The sequence below is a fragment of the Rana temporaria genome, chromosome 5 (assembly GCF_905171775.1).
Source record: "Rana temporaria chromosome 5, aRanTem1.1, whole genome shotgun sequence".
Lineage (NCBI taxonomy): Eukaryota > Metazoa > Chordata > Amphibia > Anura > Ranidae > Rana > Rana temporaria.
Window position 1 is genome coordinate 10,542,974 of NC_053493.1, and position 15,428 is coordinate 10,558,401.

Sequence of the window (15,428 nt, forward strand, 5' to 3'; positions counted from 1 at the left end):
GAAATTCGAAAAATCGAATATTAGGAAATTCGAAAATTCGGAACTACACAAATTGCACATGTCTACTCTTTACAGACATCTTTCAAGAATTTGATTTTCATTATACATAAAAATAATGTGTATTACAAAACAAAAATTGAGGGGATTCTTCAAACTTGTTCTGGTGATGGTTGTCTAAGTCCCTGGTGTCCACATTTGTCCCATTATTGTGTGTCCCTCAGGAGGACCTCATCAGACAGTAGCCTGTATTTCCTTACCTAGGTGCTTACTCAAGACAATAAAGTTTCTTTCACAATATCTTATTTTTTTCTGTGTTGTCCATCCCTGTTCCTTTTTTATGTTTTTTTTTTTCTTCAGGTCTATTGTAATTGATCTTGTTTAGAGAAACACTAGATGAAGCCATTGTTAAGGGGTCTTTCATTAAAGTGGAAGGAAATCCTAACTAACGTAACCACCCTGCCGTGGTCCCACTGCATGCAGGAACGTAGCCACCCTGCCTTGGTCCCACTGCATGCAGGAACGTAGCCACCCTGCCTTGGTCCCACTGCATGCAGGAACGTAACCACCCTGCCTTGGTCCCACTGCATGCAGGAATGTAACCACCCTGCCTTGGTCCCACTGCATGCAGGAACGTAGCCACCCTGCCTTGGTCCCACTGCATGCAGGAATGTAACCACCCTGCCTTGGTCCCACTGCATGCAGGAACGTAGCCATCCTGCCTTGGTCCCACTGCATGCAGGAACGTAACCACCCTGCCCTGGTCCCACTGCATGCAGGAACATAGCCACCCTGCCTTGGTCCCACTGCATGCAGGAACGTAACCATCCTGCCTTGGTCCCACTGCATGCAGGAACGTAGCCACCCTGCCTTGGTCCCACTGCATGCAGGAACGTAGCCACCCTGCCTTGGTCTCACTGTATGCAAAACCGTAACCACCCTGCTTTGGTCCCACTGTATGCAGGAACGTAACCACCCTGCCTTGTTCCCACTGTATGCAGGAACGTAACCACCCTGCTTTGGTCCCACTGTATGCAGGAACGTAACCACCCTGCCTTGGTCCCACTGCATGCAGGAACGTAACCACCCTGCTTTGGTCCCACTATATGCAGAAAAGTAACCACCCTGCTTTAGTCCCACTGCATGCAGGAATGTAGCCACCCTGCCTTGGTCCCACTGTATGCAGGAACGTAACCACCCTGCCTTGGTCCCACTGCATGCAGGAATGTAACCACCCTGTCTTGGTCTCACTGTATGCAGGAACGTAACCACCCTGCCTTGGTTTTACTGTATGCAGGAACGTAACCACCCTGCCCTGGTCTCACTGTATGCAGGAAAGTAGCCACCCTGCCTTGGTCCCACTGCATGCAGGAATGTAACCACCCTGCCCTGGTCCCACTGTATGCAGGCAGGTGACCAATCTGCCTTGGTCCCACTGTAGGCAGCAGGGCTGATCCTAGGGTCACAGGGGCCTGGGTGTAGAAATATTTCTGGGGCCCCCACATGGGCAGTGCCTGCAAAGCGCCTCGGCACTGATGCCTTTGAACCCTTTATTTGGCTGCTAGTGGGGGTTAAATGTACCTCTAAAACAATGGTAAAGTGCCGCTAAAACTAGCGGCGCTTTACCGCCGACGCCCCCGCACTGTCAGTGTGAAAGGGCTCTTGATACATCTCATTATACATCACATCTGTAGACGAACTACTGAGGCACAGGAAGGCACAGGGGCTGTGTATCCTATGCAATCTATCATGCCATAAAACACCTAGAGCAGGGGCTGCTCAGATCACGTGTAAAGGGATGCTGGGGATGCCATCCCCCAGCACACAGCACACTGAACACTGACTTACCTCTCTGTGCAGCCCGAAATAGAGATGGGAGGGGGAGTCATTCCAACTGGAGTTGGTGGAAACAGTGCGGGATCCAAGACTCTCAGTGTGATGAATTCATTCCTGCACATCAGCACTCAGCAGCCACTGAAAACTAGAACCCTCGTGTCAGGAAGAGGAGCGGCCCCTCCCCGAGCACTGCCAGGCTGGACGGGCTGCCCTATGCTCACGCATCAGTTCTGGACGGACACACACCTATGCTCAGAACACTAGATCTAGATGGACACAAACAGGGAGAGAAGGAGGGAGGGGAGAACTCTGGCACTTTAGCGCCCCCACCTCTGCAGGGGCCTGGGTGCAAAGCACCCTGCCTAGGATCGGCCCTGAGTGACAGCCAGATAGAAGTGAGTAAAAAATGTTTTGTTTTATTTATTTTTTACATTAAAGGCAAGCTGTTAATAGAAAGTTCATTCTTAGGGTGGAACTCCGCTTTAAGGATACAACAGGATACTGTTTTCTTCACTTCTATCCAGTTGTTTCTGTTGTACCATTTATTTGAAATGGTCATTCCATGGAAATAATTGTTCAATTACAAATTACACAACATCAGACATTATCTAAACAACACTCCTTTGTGCAGGAATTATATAATGTATTGTGTGTCATTGTTTGATTATAAGGATGGCAAAGTACACATAAGAAGTTTGTATTGTGTACATACTACGGAAATTTGCTGCAACTTTCCAGTGGCACAAATACAACACCCAGCCAAAAGTGTGCAGGCACCCCTCCAATTCATTAAGTGTTTCCAGTGAAGAATACTTTTAAAACTACAGACTACAAAGATATTTTATACAATTGTGCTCCTCTGTCCTGCCACTGCGGAGTGACAGCAGGATAGGCAGTAGGGCACTAAGCAGGCCCGCGCATCTCGCGCCTCTTGCACCCCCCCCAGTCTGCCACAGTGCTACTTGATAGTGTCCTAGGGTCACAGGTGCCTGGGTGCAGAAATATTTCTGGCACCCCCACATGGGCATTGTCATTTTACTAACTCCTCCCCTTTACAAATGTTTCTGTGGCAATGACTCAACCATAAAGATGCTCCCCCACAAAGTCTTCATTACCCTGGGATCCTTACGTGATCTCTTAACAATAAACAAAATTCAGGAAGAGAAGCAGAGTACTTTATTGGGACCTGGATGGGGGCCTCTGTGATGGACACAGAGAGGGCTTCTGTTAGAGAGTCTGTTAGATGTTCGGTGCCCCCACCTCTGCAGGGCGCCTGTGTGCAATGCCATCCTACCTTGGTCTCACTGTATGCAGGAATGTAACCACCCTGCCTTGGTCCCACTGTAGGCAGGAACGTAGCTACCCTACCTTGGTCCCACTGTAGGCAGGAACGTAGCTACCCTACCTTGGTCCCAATGTATGCAGGAACGTAACCACCCTGCCTTTGTTCCACTGTATGCAGAAACATGACCACTCTGCCTCAGGCCCGGATTTACTCCCTGTGCCGCCCCAAGGCCGGGTCCTTCAATGCCGCCCCCCTCCCCACACACACACACACACTACAGGGACCAAGTGATACAGTCGGCGGCTATAGCCGCCGACTGTATCACGGGAGCGCACCCGCAAGAACTAACCCGTATGCGAGAGAGCTCGCATGAAGGGGGTTAGTTCTTGCGAGGAGGAGCCAAGACAGCCGCCGATCCCCCATCACACATTCCCCCCATCAAAAAGCCCCCATATAAGGTCATCCATCACAAAGCCCTCCATAAAAGATCCCCCATCACAGACTCGCCTATTATTACAATGTAATATAAAATTAAATAGTTCAACTCACCATAATGCAGAATGAGTGAGAGTCCTGATGTCACTGTCCCCAGCCGGCGGAGTGCTTCCTTACATCTCAGGCGTCTCTGTCCCCAGCCGGCGGAGTGCTTCCTTACATCTCAGGTGTCACTGTCCCCAACGGAGTGCTTCCTTACATCTCAGGTGTCACTGTCCCCAGCGGAGTGCTCCTTACATCTCAGGTGTCACTGTCCCCAGCGGAGTGCTTCCTTACATCTCAGGTGTCCCTGTCCCCAGCGGAGTGCTTCCTTACATCTCAGGTGTCACTGTCCCCAGCGGAGTGTTTCCTTACATCTCAGGTGTCACTGTCCCCAGCGGAGTGCTTCCTTACATCTCAGGTGTCATTGTCCCCAGCCAGCGGAGTGCTTCCTTACATCTCAGGCGTCTCTGTCCCCAGCCAGCGGAGTGCTTCCTTACATCTCAGGTGTCACTGTCCCCAGCGGAGTGCTTCCTTACATCTCAGGTGTCACTGTCCCCAGCCAGCGGAGTGCTTCCTTACATCTCAGGTGTCACTGTCCCCAGCGGAGTGCTTCCTTACATCTCAGGTGTCACTGTCCCCAGCGGAGTGCTTCCTTACATCTCAGGTGTCACTGTCCCCAGCCAGCGGAGTGCTTCCTTACATCTCAGGTGTCACTGTCCCCAGCGGAGTGCTTCCTTACATCTCAGGTGTCATTGTCCCCAGCCAGCGGAGTGCTTCCTTACATCTCAGGTGTCACTGTCCCCAGCCAGTGGAGTGCTTCCTTACATCTCAGGTGTCACTGTCCCCAGCCAGCGGAGTGCTTCCTTACATCTCAGGTGTCGCTGTCCCCAGCGGAGTGCTTCCTTACATCTCAGGTGTCACTGTCCCCAGCCAGCGGAGTGCTTCCTTACATCTCAGGTGTCATTGTCCCCAGCCAGCGGAGTGCTTCCTTACATCTCAGGTGTCACTGTCCCCAGCCAGTGGAGTGCTTCCTTACATCTCAGGTGTCACTGTCCCCAGCCAGGAGCTGTTACCTGTCACCTGATTGGCTAAAACGACAGGCGCTATGATTGGACACCTATCAGGCATCCAATCATAACAGAGGATGGGAAGAGAGGACAGGAGAAGACATTGAGGAGCATGCAGGACATCACTGCCTAGACCCGCTGCCCCACCAAGACAGGTAAGTGCCGGGCGGGCGGGAGGTGCACACTGGCAGCATTTGCTGGGCACAGTGTCAGCAATTGATTGGCACAGTAGGGGCAATTGATGGGCATAGTGGCAGCAATTGATGAGCACAGTAGGGGCAATTGATGAGCACACTGCCAGCAATTGATGAGCACAGTAGTGGCAATTGATGGGCATAGTGGCAGCAATTGATGAGCACAGTAGTGGCAATTGATGGGCATAGTGGCAGCAATTGATGAGCACAGTAGTGGCAATTGATGAGCACAGTAGCGGCAATTGATGGGCACAGTGGCAACAAATGATGGGCACACTGGCAGCAATGAATGGGCACACTGGCAGCAATTGATTGGTGCAGTAGCTGCGTGTGATGGCACAGTGTCGCAATTTTTGGGTACAGTGGCTGCATTTGATGGGCACAGTGGCGACAATTGATGGGGACAGTAGCTGCGTTTTATGGGCACAGTGGCGCCAACTGATTGGGACAGTAGCTGTGTTTGATGGGCACAGTGGTGGCAATTGATGGGCACAGTAGCTGCGTTTGATGGGCACAGTGGCTGCAATTGATGTTTTTTTTTGTCAGTTTGTTTGCGCCCCCCCCCCCCAAAAAGATTTGAGCACCAGCCGCCACTGCTCCAATGTGGGCTGACTTTCTGTCCACCATAAATTGGGGCTGTGGGCATATGGGAAGTGCTTAATATACACTTGGGATTCATTTTTTTTATACCAAAGACATGTAATATATATATACATAGGGTCGGATTCAGGTACAGCGGCGTATCTTTAGAGCGGCATAGCGCATCTCATATGCGATATGCCGGCGTAACATAGAGAGGCAAGAACAGTGGGCCAGATCCTCAAAAGAGATACTCCGACTTAAGTGCTGTTCAGTCTGGGCCATATTCTGATACATTTCAGGCGGCGGAACGTATGTACTTTACGTTACGCCGCCGCAAGTTTAAGTGGCAAGTGCCGGATTCCCAAACCACTTACCTGTAAAAGACGTGGTGGGTGCACGTGGGTAGGCACCCACCACGTGGGTACCTACCGGAGCATGATGGGACGGTGATGCCTATATAAATGGGATGCAAGGCGCGCTTCCATCATTACAGCGACAACAGGCGACGAGACAACATCGGAAGAACAGAAGAACAGAAGACCCTGACGCCACAGAAGACCGCGCCGGCTGCCTGTTTGAAATCGAGCTAACACACAAACATAGCAGGCAGCCAGCGCTGAAGAAGAAGGCACCGGAGAGCTGCAGAAGAACCGGGGTTCGCCGAGTCAAGAGCGGAAGAGGGGAGAAGATGGAAGAAGCCCCCCGGAGTCCGGAGAAGCCCCCCCGGAGAGCGGAAGAAGAAACCCCCCCCGGAGAGCGGAGAAGACCCCCGGAGAGCGGAAGAAGAAGCCCCCCCTGGTAATTGAGCTAATAACGAAGACAGGGGGGGCGTCCGGAGCAGAATAATAAAATATTTTAAAAAGCCTTGTGTTGTGTGTTTATTAACTTTTACTTTTTGCCTCCAGGTGAATGGATAGGGGTACGATGTACCCCATATCCATTCACTTAGGGTGGGGGGCCGGTATCTGGGGGCCCCCTTATTAAAGGGGACTCCCAGATTCCGATAAGCCTCCGCCCGCAGACCCCGACAACCAATGGCAAGGGTTGTCGGGAAGAGGTCCTGTCCTCATCAACATGGGGACAGGGTGCTCTGGGGTGGGGGGGCCTGCAGTGCGCCCCCCTGCCCCAGAGCACCCAACCCCCCCATGTTAAGGGCATGTGGCCTGGCACGGCTCAGGAGGGGGGGGGGGCGCTCGCTCGTCCCCACTCCCTTCCTGGCCGGCCGGGTACCGTGCTTTGGATACGGGTCTGGTATGGATTGTAGGGGGACCCCCTACGTCAATTTTTCGGCGTGGGGGGGTCTCCTTACAACCCATGCCAGACCTAAGGACCTGGTATGCTCCTGGGGGGGGAACCCATGCCGGTTTTTTCTTTGAAAATTGGCATGGAGTTCTCCCTCAGGAATGCATGCCGCTGTCATTTTTTTTTTCCCCGACGCAACTTTAAGCCGTCGCGATCCTCAAAACTCGGCGTAACGTAACTTCGCGCATGCGCAGTACGGCCGACGCGCATGCGCAGTACGGCCAGCGCGGGAGCGCGCCTCATTTAAATGGGACTCGCCCCATTTGAATAGGAACGCCTTACGCCGGCGGAATTTTAGTTACACAGCCTGAAATTTCTAGATAAGTGCTTTGTGGATCAGGCACTTAGGTAGAAACTTTAAGCCAGTGTAACTTAAATTGGATTTTTTAAGTTACGTCAGGTTTTTGTGGATCTGGCCCAGTATTCACAAAGCACTTGCTCCCTAAGTTACGTCGGCGTAGCGTAAATGGGCCGGCGTAAGCCCGCCTAATTCAAAGTAGCAAGGCAGTGGGCGTGTAGTATTATAATGAAGCGTGACCCCATGTAAATGCATGGCCGAACGAACGGCGCATGCGCGCACATGCGCCTCAGAATCACGTCGAATTTACTCCCTAAGATACGCCGGCTCAATGACGTGAACGTAACCTACGCCCAGCCCCATTCACGTGCGACTTACGTAAACGATGTAAAATACAACGCTGTTCCCGCGGCCATACCTTAACATGACTTACCCCTGCTCTATGAGGGGTAAAGTTACGCCGGACGTACGCCTTACGTAAACGGCGTAGCTTACTGGGACGGGCGCAAGTACGAATGTGAATCGGCGTATCTAGCTCATTTACATATTCGACGTGTAAATCAACGGAAGCGCCCCTAGCGGCCAGCGTAAATATGCACCCAAGATACGACGGCGTAGGAGACTTACGTTGGTCGTATCAAGCTAAAATTCAGGCGTATCTGGTTTCTTGAATACAGCGCATCCTTTAACTTACGCAGCGTATCAATAGATACGTCGGCGTAAGTTGTTTCTGAATCCAGCCCATACTTTTTTGCTGACAAGCCAGGGTTCATTTCGTTTTAATTGCATATGTAATATATATATATATATTACATGTCTTTGGTATAAAAAATAAATCTCAAGTGTATATTAAAGCGGAGTTCCACCCTATTTTACAACTTCTTTGCATTCGTTTTTACACTGCCCCTTTAAATACATTTGGGATGTTTTATTTTTGTCTTTTAAAAACTCACGTTTTTATCTGTGAGTCTCTTATTCCCCCGCCGCGGCGGAATGGCCCCCCCCCGCCGCATCCAGCGCTGCTATGCCTCCTGGGATATGTGTCTCTTCAATCCCAGGAGGCTGGGCTGAACATCGCAGCCGTGGATGAACATCTCGGGGGGCGGGAGGGAGGGAGGGCAGTGCCGCCCATAGAGGTGGTGTCCTTCCTCTTCTCCCTCTCCAACTCCTCCCCCGTCCTAGCTCCTCCACTCGTCCTAGCTCCGCCCCCGTCCTAGCACCGCCCCCGTCCTAGCTCCTCCACCCGTCCGTCACCGCCGCCCCCGTCCTCCTCCCTCCACCACCCGCCCACCTGCCATCTGTCTCCGATGCACGGAGATACAGATCATCAGGCAGAGAGAGCGAGTCTCACTCTGTCTGATAGTGAGAGCACCGAGCATAGTACAGCCCCGCCTCCCTGTACAGCCCCGCCTCCCTGTACATTGCAACAGAGCTCTGCACTGTGTGTTACAATTCTAGTGCAGGGAGGCGGGGCTGTACTATGATCACTGTACTCACATACAGATCTACACAGACCGAGATGTGCTCTGTATGCCTGATCATCTGTACCTCCCCCCACTCTGCACATAATGTCACCGCACTGTCACCGCACTGTCACCGCACTGTCACCGCACTGTCACCGCACTAACATCACCGCACTGTCACCGCACTGTCACCGCACTGTCACCGCACTAACATCACCGCACTGTCACCGCACTGTCACCGCACCGTCACCGCACCGTCACCGCACTAACATCACCGCACTGTCACCGCACTGTCACCGCACTGTCACCGCACTGTCACCGCACTGTCACCGCACCGTCACCGCACCGTCACCGCACTAACATCACCGCACTGTCACCGCACTGTCACCGCACTGTCACCGCACTGTCACCGCACTAACATCACCGCACTGTCACCGCACTGTCACCGCACTGTCACCGCACTGTCACCGCACCGTCACCGCACCGTCACCGCACTAACATCACCGCACTGTCACCGCACTGTCACCGCACTGTCACCGCACTAACATCACCGCACTGTCACCGCACCGTCACCGCACTGTCACCGCACTAACATCACCGCACTGTCACCGCACTGTCACCGCACCGTCACCGCACTGTCACCGCACTAACATCACCGCACTGTCACCGCACCGTCACCGCACCGTCACCGCACTAACATCACCGCACTGTCACCGCACTGTCACCGCACTAACATCACCGCACTGTCACCGCACTGTCACCGCACTGTCACCGCACTGTCACCGCACTAACATCACCGCACTGTCACCGCACTGTCACCGCACTAACATCACCGCACTGTCACCGCACCGTCACCGCACTGTCACCGCACTAACATCACCGCACTGTCACCGCACTGTCACCGCACCGTCACCGCACTGTCACCGCACTGTCACCGCACTAACATCACCGCACTGTCACCGCACTGTCACCGCACTGTCACCGCACTAACATCACCGCACTGTCACCGCACTGTCACCGCACCGTCACCGCACTGTCACCGCACTAACATCACCGCACTGTCACCGCACCGTCACCGCACTAACATCACCGCACTGTCACCGCACTGTCACCGCACCGTCACCGCACCGTCACCGCACTGTCACCGCACTGTCACCGCACTGTCACCGCACCGTCACCGCACCGTCACCGCACTGTCACCGCACTAACATCACCGCACTGTCACCGCACCGTCACCGCACTAACATCACCGCACTGTCACCGCACTGTCACCGCACTAACATCACCGCACTGTCACCGCACCGTCACCGCACTGTCACCGCACTGTCACCGCACTAACATCACCGCACTGTCACCGCACTAACATCACAGCACTAATGTCACCACCGCACTAACATCACAGCACTAACATCACAGCACTAACATCACCGCACTAACATCGCAGCACTAACATCGCAGCACTAACATCGCAGCACTAACATCGCAGCACTAACATCACCGCACTAACATCACAGCACTAACATCACAGCACTAACATCACAGCACTAATGTCACCGCACTAACATCACCACCGCACTAACATCACCACCGCACTAATGTCACAGCACTAACATCACAGCACTAACATCACAGCACTAACATCACCGCACCATCACAGCACTAACATCACAGCACTAATGTCACCGCACTAACATCACAGCACTAACATCACAGCACTAACATCACAGCACTAACGTCACCGCACTAATGTCATCACCGCACTAACATCACCGCACTAACATCACAGCACTAACATCACAGCACTAACATCACCGCACTAACATCACAGCACTAACATCACAGCACTAACATCACAGCACTAACATCACCGCACTAACAAAATGAATTTATTGACAGTGCACATGTCTGGTATATGTATACACACCACATATATAACAAGAGATATATATCATCTTGTTATGTAGATATATCTGCACAGGAACAAATTATTTTGTATATTTACTGGTTCCTGGAAGGAGGAGGGGAGGAGAGGTTTGCATAGATAAGGGGCGGTAACTTCCTCTGACACTCCCGTTGCTATTGAAAACTGATCTGAAACCATTACACTGCTTGTACAGCACTGAGCATGTGCGAGGCTGAAATCCAGGAAGTCATACAGTCTGGCTTCATGATGCCCACACTTAAGATGGCCCCAGTCAATTTCTATTTTATAAAGTGTCTAAATGCTGTAACAACCTAACAAAACGGACCTTAGTTTACAGACTAACTGTAGTAGAATACATTCAGCTTGTGTATTACAGGGGTATTTATATTTAAAAAGTTTTTTTTTTTCAATTTGTGGCCGGAACTCCGCTTTAAGCACTTCCCATATGCCCACAGCCCCAATTGATATTTTTACACAATATAAATAAATTATATATATATACACACACTAAGCAGGGCAGTGGGTGGGCAAATGATGCACCAAAAAAAAATAGCTAACCAGTTGATGAAATTTACCCTGGCTTGTCACTATATATATATATATATATATATACTGTATATTGACAAGCCAGGCTAAATTGGTTGGCTATTTTTTTTTATGCATCATTTGCCCACCTACTGCTTAGTGCTGTCTCTCTCACTCACCTGTCAACTCGATCTAGCAAGCTGCCTGAAGCCACTCGCCTGCCGCTATCCAGGATAGTCCGCTGCTTCTAATGGAAAGAAAGGCCGAGGGGGGGCGGAGTGCAGTTGTGGATCGCTCCGCCGGCGCCTGCGGGACCTGCAGCAGCCGGAACTATAGAAGCTGCATCGGCAAATGCGGCTCTCTGCTGGGTTACTCCGCGGCTGTGGTCCCTCCCTGCTCAATCCTCCCACTCGCAGGCACAGCACACAGCTGTTTTTGCCGGCAGGACCCCAGGCAGTGTTGGTGACAGGGACATGTTGCAGGCACACCAGGGGGGGTTAGTGTGGGGGGGTGGCCGAGAAGTCGCCACAGGAGCGGCGCCGGCCCTTTACCCACTGCCGCTCCGAGGCCTGGCCTCGGTGGCCTTGTGGGAAATCCGGCCCTGCTCTGCCTTGGTTCCACTGTATGCAGGAATGTAACCACCCTGCCCTGATCCCACTGTAGGCAGGAACGTAGCCACCCTGCGGAGGAGGCTGTGCATTGTTTTCCGCCCCCCCCCCAAAAAATATACCACCAGCTGCCACTGCTCTGGAGAAGTCCTAGAGATGAGCATGGGAGATGAGCTAGAGGGCAGAAGGCCTTGGGAGGAGCGGAGAGGACGGTTTGAGTGATATTTGGAGATAAGATTGGGGATGTAGCTCAGGGAAAAGTTGTGGATGGCTTTGTATGTTATTGTTAGCATTTTGAATTTTATTTGTTGGGCAATGGAAAGCCAATGGAGGGATTGACAGAGAGGAGTGGACGGACACTGAATGGTTGGTAAGGTTGATGAGTCTGGCGGCGGCATTCACGATGGACTGAAGAGGGGATAGTCTATGGTAGACATGTGCACTGCTGAAAGATTCGTTCATTTTCGTTTTTGTTTCATTCGTTTTTTAGCTTTTTTCGGAAATTCGGAAATTTGAAAAGTCGCATTTTCTATTTCTGAATTTCCGATTTTCTAATTTCTGTTTTTCTGAATTTCCGAATTTTTGAATTTCCGCTTTTCGAATCTAGCTTCAAATTTTCAAATTTCCGAATTTTCAAATTTCCGAAATTTAGAATTTTCAAATTTCCGAAATTTAGAATTTTCAAATTTCCGAAATTTAGAATTTACGAAATTTAGAATTTTCAAATTTCCGAAATTTAGAATTTTCAAATTTCCGAAATTTAGAATTTTCAAATTTCCGAAATTTAGAATTTTCAAATTTCAGAAAATTAAGAATTTTCAAATTTCAGAAATGTAGAATTTCAGAAATTTAGAATTTCTGAAATTTAGAATGTCTGAAATTTAGAATTTCCGAATTCCGAATTTCCAAAATTTCGGATATTCGGAAATTCTGAATTTCAAAATGTTGTGAATCCGAATATTTGTAAGAAAAAAACGAATTCAGAGCTAAATGAATTGCACATGTCTAGTCTATGGAGCGGTAGGCCTATGAGGTGGGAGTTTCAACAGTCAAGGCGAGAGATAATATGGGGAGTAGATAAGCTATCAATGTTTAGAAAGGGATGTACTTTGGAGATCTTTTCGGAGGTGAAGTCTGCAAGATTTGGACAGTGGATTTGGACATATCTACAGGTAATTTTACAGTTTCCTTATTTTGTTTGCATTGTTGGTTATGTAACTAGACAATATGTTTTTATGTTTCCTAAGAATAAAACTTTTCATAATAATTACCCTTCCCAAGATAATCCTGCTTTATAGCTCTAATTCTTTCCTGGTTCCCAACCCTCGGTGTAGCGGGTGTGGGAGGTAATATAAAAAGCATGCTGCTGTATAAATACACATTAGAGACTGGTAAAGTTTCAAAAGCTGCAGGACTCTGTACAGGTAAGTACCTTCTTATGCAGTAATACCTGTTGGTGTACATAGGGGGAGGAGGGATAACAATGGCGACTACTTAGGGTGCAAAGCACATGACACTCAAAGTCATCTATGAAGTTCAAGTGTATCTAATACCAAAACTTATTTTTTTATTTTTAATAATGATCTAGAAAGGAATAGTTAAAGCTCCTTTCACTTTTTTTTGGGGTATCTGCCATATTGTAGAGCAGGGACATCCAAACTCCCTAAACAATGGGCCAGCTGACTGTCCTTCAGACATTGAGGGGGCCAGACTGTGGTCATTGGGAGTAGAACTTTACTGACATCCCAGTCTTAGTCTGTAGGGTTCAATATTGGGTTGGCCCCGCCCTTTGCAGCTATAACAGCTTCCACTCTTCTGGGAAGGCCGTCCACAAGGTTTAGGGCCTCACAAATGTGCTTCTGGAAAAATGGTCAAATATTCCCATAGACACACTCCTAAACCTTGTGGACGGCCTTCCCAGAAGAGTTGAAGCTGTTTTAGCTACAAAGGCTGGGCCAACCCAATATTGAACCCTACAGACTAAGAGTGGGATGCCATTAAAGTTCCTAGGCATGTAAAGGCAGGCGTCCCAACACTTTTGGTAATATAGTGTCTATTGTATGAAGTGTGTATTAAATGCCTAAAGTTTACTCAGAGTAACCTGTATAACTCAACAATGTTGTCTCCTCTGAGCTTTGCGCCTGGCTACTTTTGTGGCAGGTGCTATTGTAAATTTAGAAGGGGGTCAGAGAGTTAATTAACTCTGACCATGTTAATTTGGTTAAATTTAAGGCCTCTGTTCCAGCTCTGGCTGTGCTGTGTGCCTATCCTCCTGTCTGGGGACTTCCGTCACCCCCGGACAGCAGGGGGCAGCAGTAAATCCAGGGTCGTGTGGATACTTCTCCTTGGAAACCAATCAGGAGGGTTGATCGCCTCGTTGTGCATGCTGGGGATGGGTATTTAAGGGGCAGACGCCATTGGTGCGGGTCGTAGTCGCCCCACACCCTCCACCTGGGCAGTCGTCCCACCACCCCTGTGTCTGGCCCTCCTGCCCGGGGTTTGTGAGTTGTTGTGTTCCTGGCTTCGTAGCCACGTTGGTCCGGAGCATTGATAGTAGGCTCAATAAGCAGACTACTAGCTAGATTCAGGTAGATCAGTAGATACGCCGACCTAACTCAGAATCTGCGCCGACCTAAGTTTAAGTGTATTCTCAAACAGAGATACACTTAAACCTATCTAAGATACGACGGCTTGCGCTGTCCTATCTTAGGGTGCAATATTTAGGCTGGCCGCTAGGTGGCACTTCCATTGCGGTCGGCGTAGAATATGTAAATCACTAGATACGCCTATTCACGAATGTACGCCCGGCCGATGCAGTACAGATACGCCGTTTCCGTAAGAGATAGGCCGCCTAAAGTTAAAGATGCCCCCTAGGTGGCGTAGCCAATGTTAAAGTATGGCCGCCGTTCCCGCTTCGAAATTCGAAAATTTTACGTTGTTTGCGTAAGTCGTCCGTGAATAGGGATTTACGTAATTTACGTCCACGTCGAAATCAATAGGCCCGTGCGGCGTACGTTGCCGCAATGCACACTGGGAAATGTAGGCGGACTGCGCATGCGCCGTTCCAAAAAAAACGTCAATCACGTCAGGTCAAAGAAAATTATCATAAAACACGCCCCCTCAGCCTATTTTGAATTAGGCACGCTTGCGCCCACCGCATTTACGCTACGCCGCCGTAAGTTAGGAGGCAAGTACTTTGAGAATACAGTACTTGCCTCTCTGACTTAAGGCGGCGTAGCGTAAATACGATACGCTACTCCGCCTTAAAGATGCGGCGCTCTTACTGAATCTAGCTATACGTCTACGAACCTGCAAGTGGTCCTGTGCTATCCGTCCAAAGTGGAGGAAGCCAGTCGATGGGGAACCTGTCTGAATGGCACCCGGCACAAGGCTGGTGTCACAGGAGAGGCCTATTCACTCATCGGAGGACACTTCATACCTGAGAGGCTGGACGGTGGTCGCCTGTCAGTTATCGCTGCAATTGAAGCTATTTGAAGGAGATCCGAGTGCTAAACCCAATTGAGAGGGATTTTGGACCGAAATTATCTCCACCTTTGGGAAGGTCTGTGGCAGAGACTTCAACCTAAATTTCTGAGTGACACTCTGGCTGCTAGGCCGGTGAGAGAAGCCTATCCAGATGCACTCTTCCCACTCTGGCTAGAGTGGCAAAGAGATTTACTATTGGGAGCAGGACTGATTCCACGCCAGTTAATCCTGAATCCGTAATTTCTCAATTCTTCTATCCCTTCACCCTTCTACTATTTGCCGTTTTTACCCGGCTGGGTAATAAAAGCACAGAAAAGACATTGACATTGACTTTATTACAGCTCTCATCCAGTACCCTAGACGGTGAGAAGACAAGAGGTAACA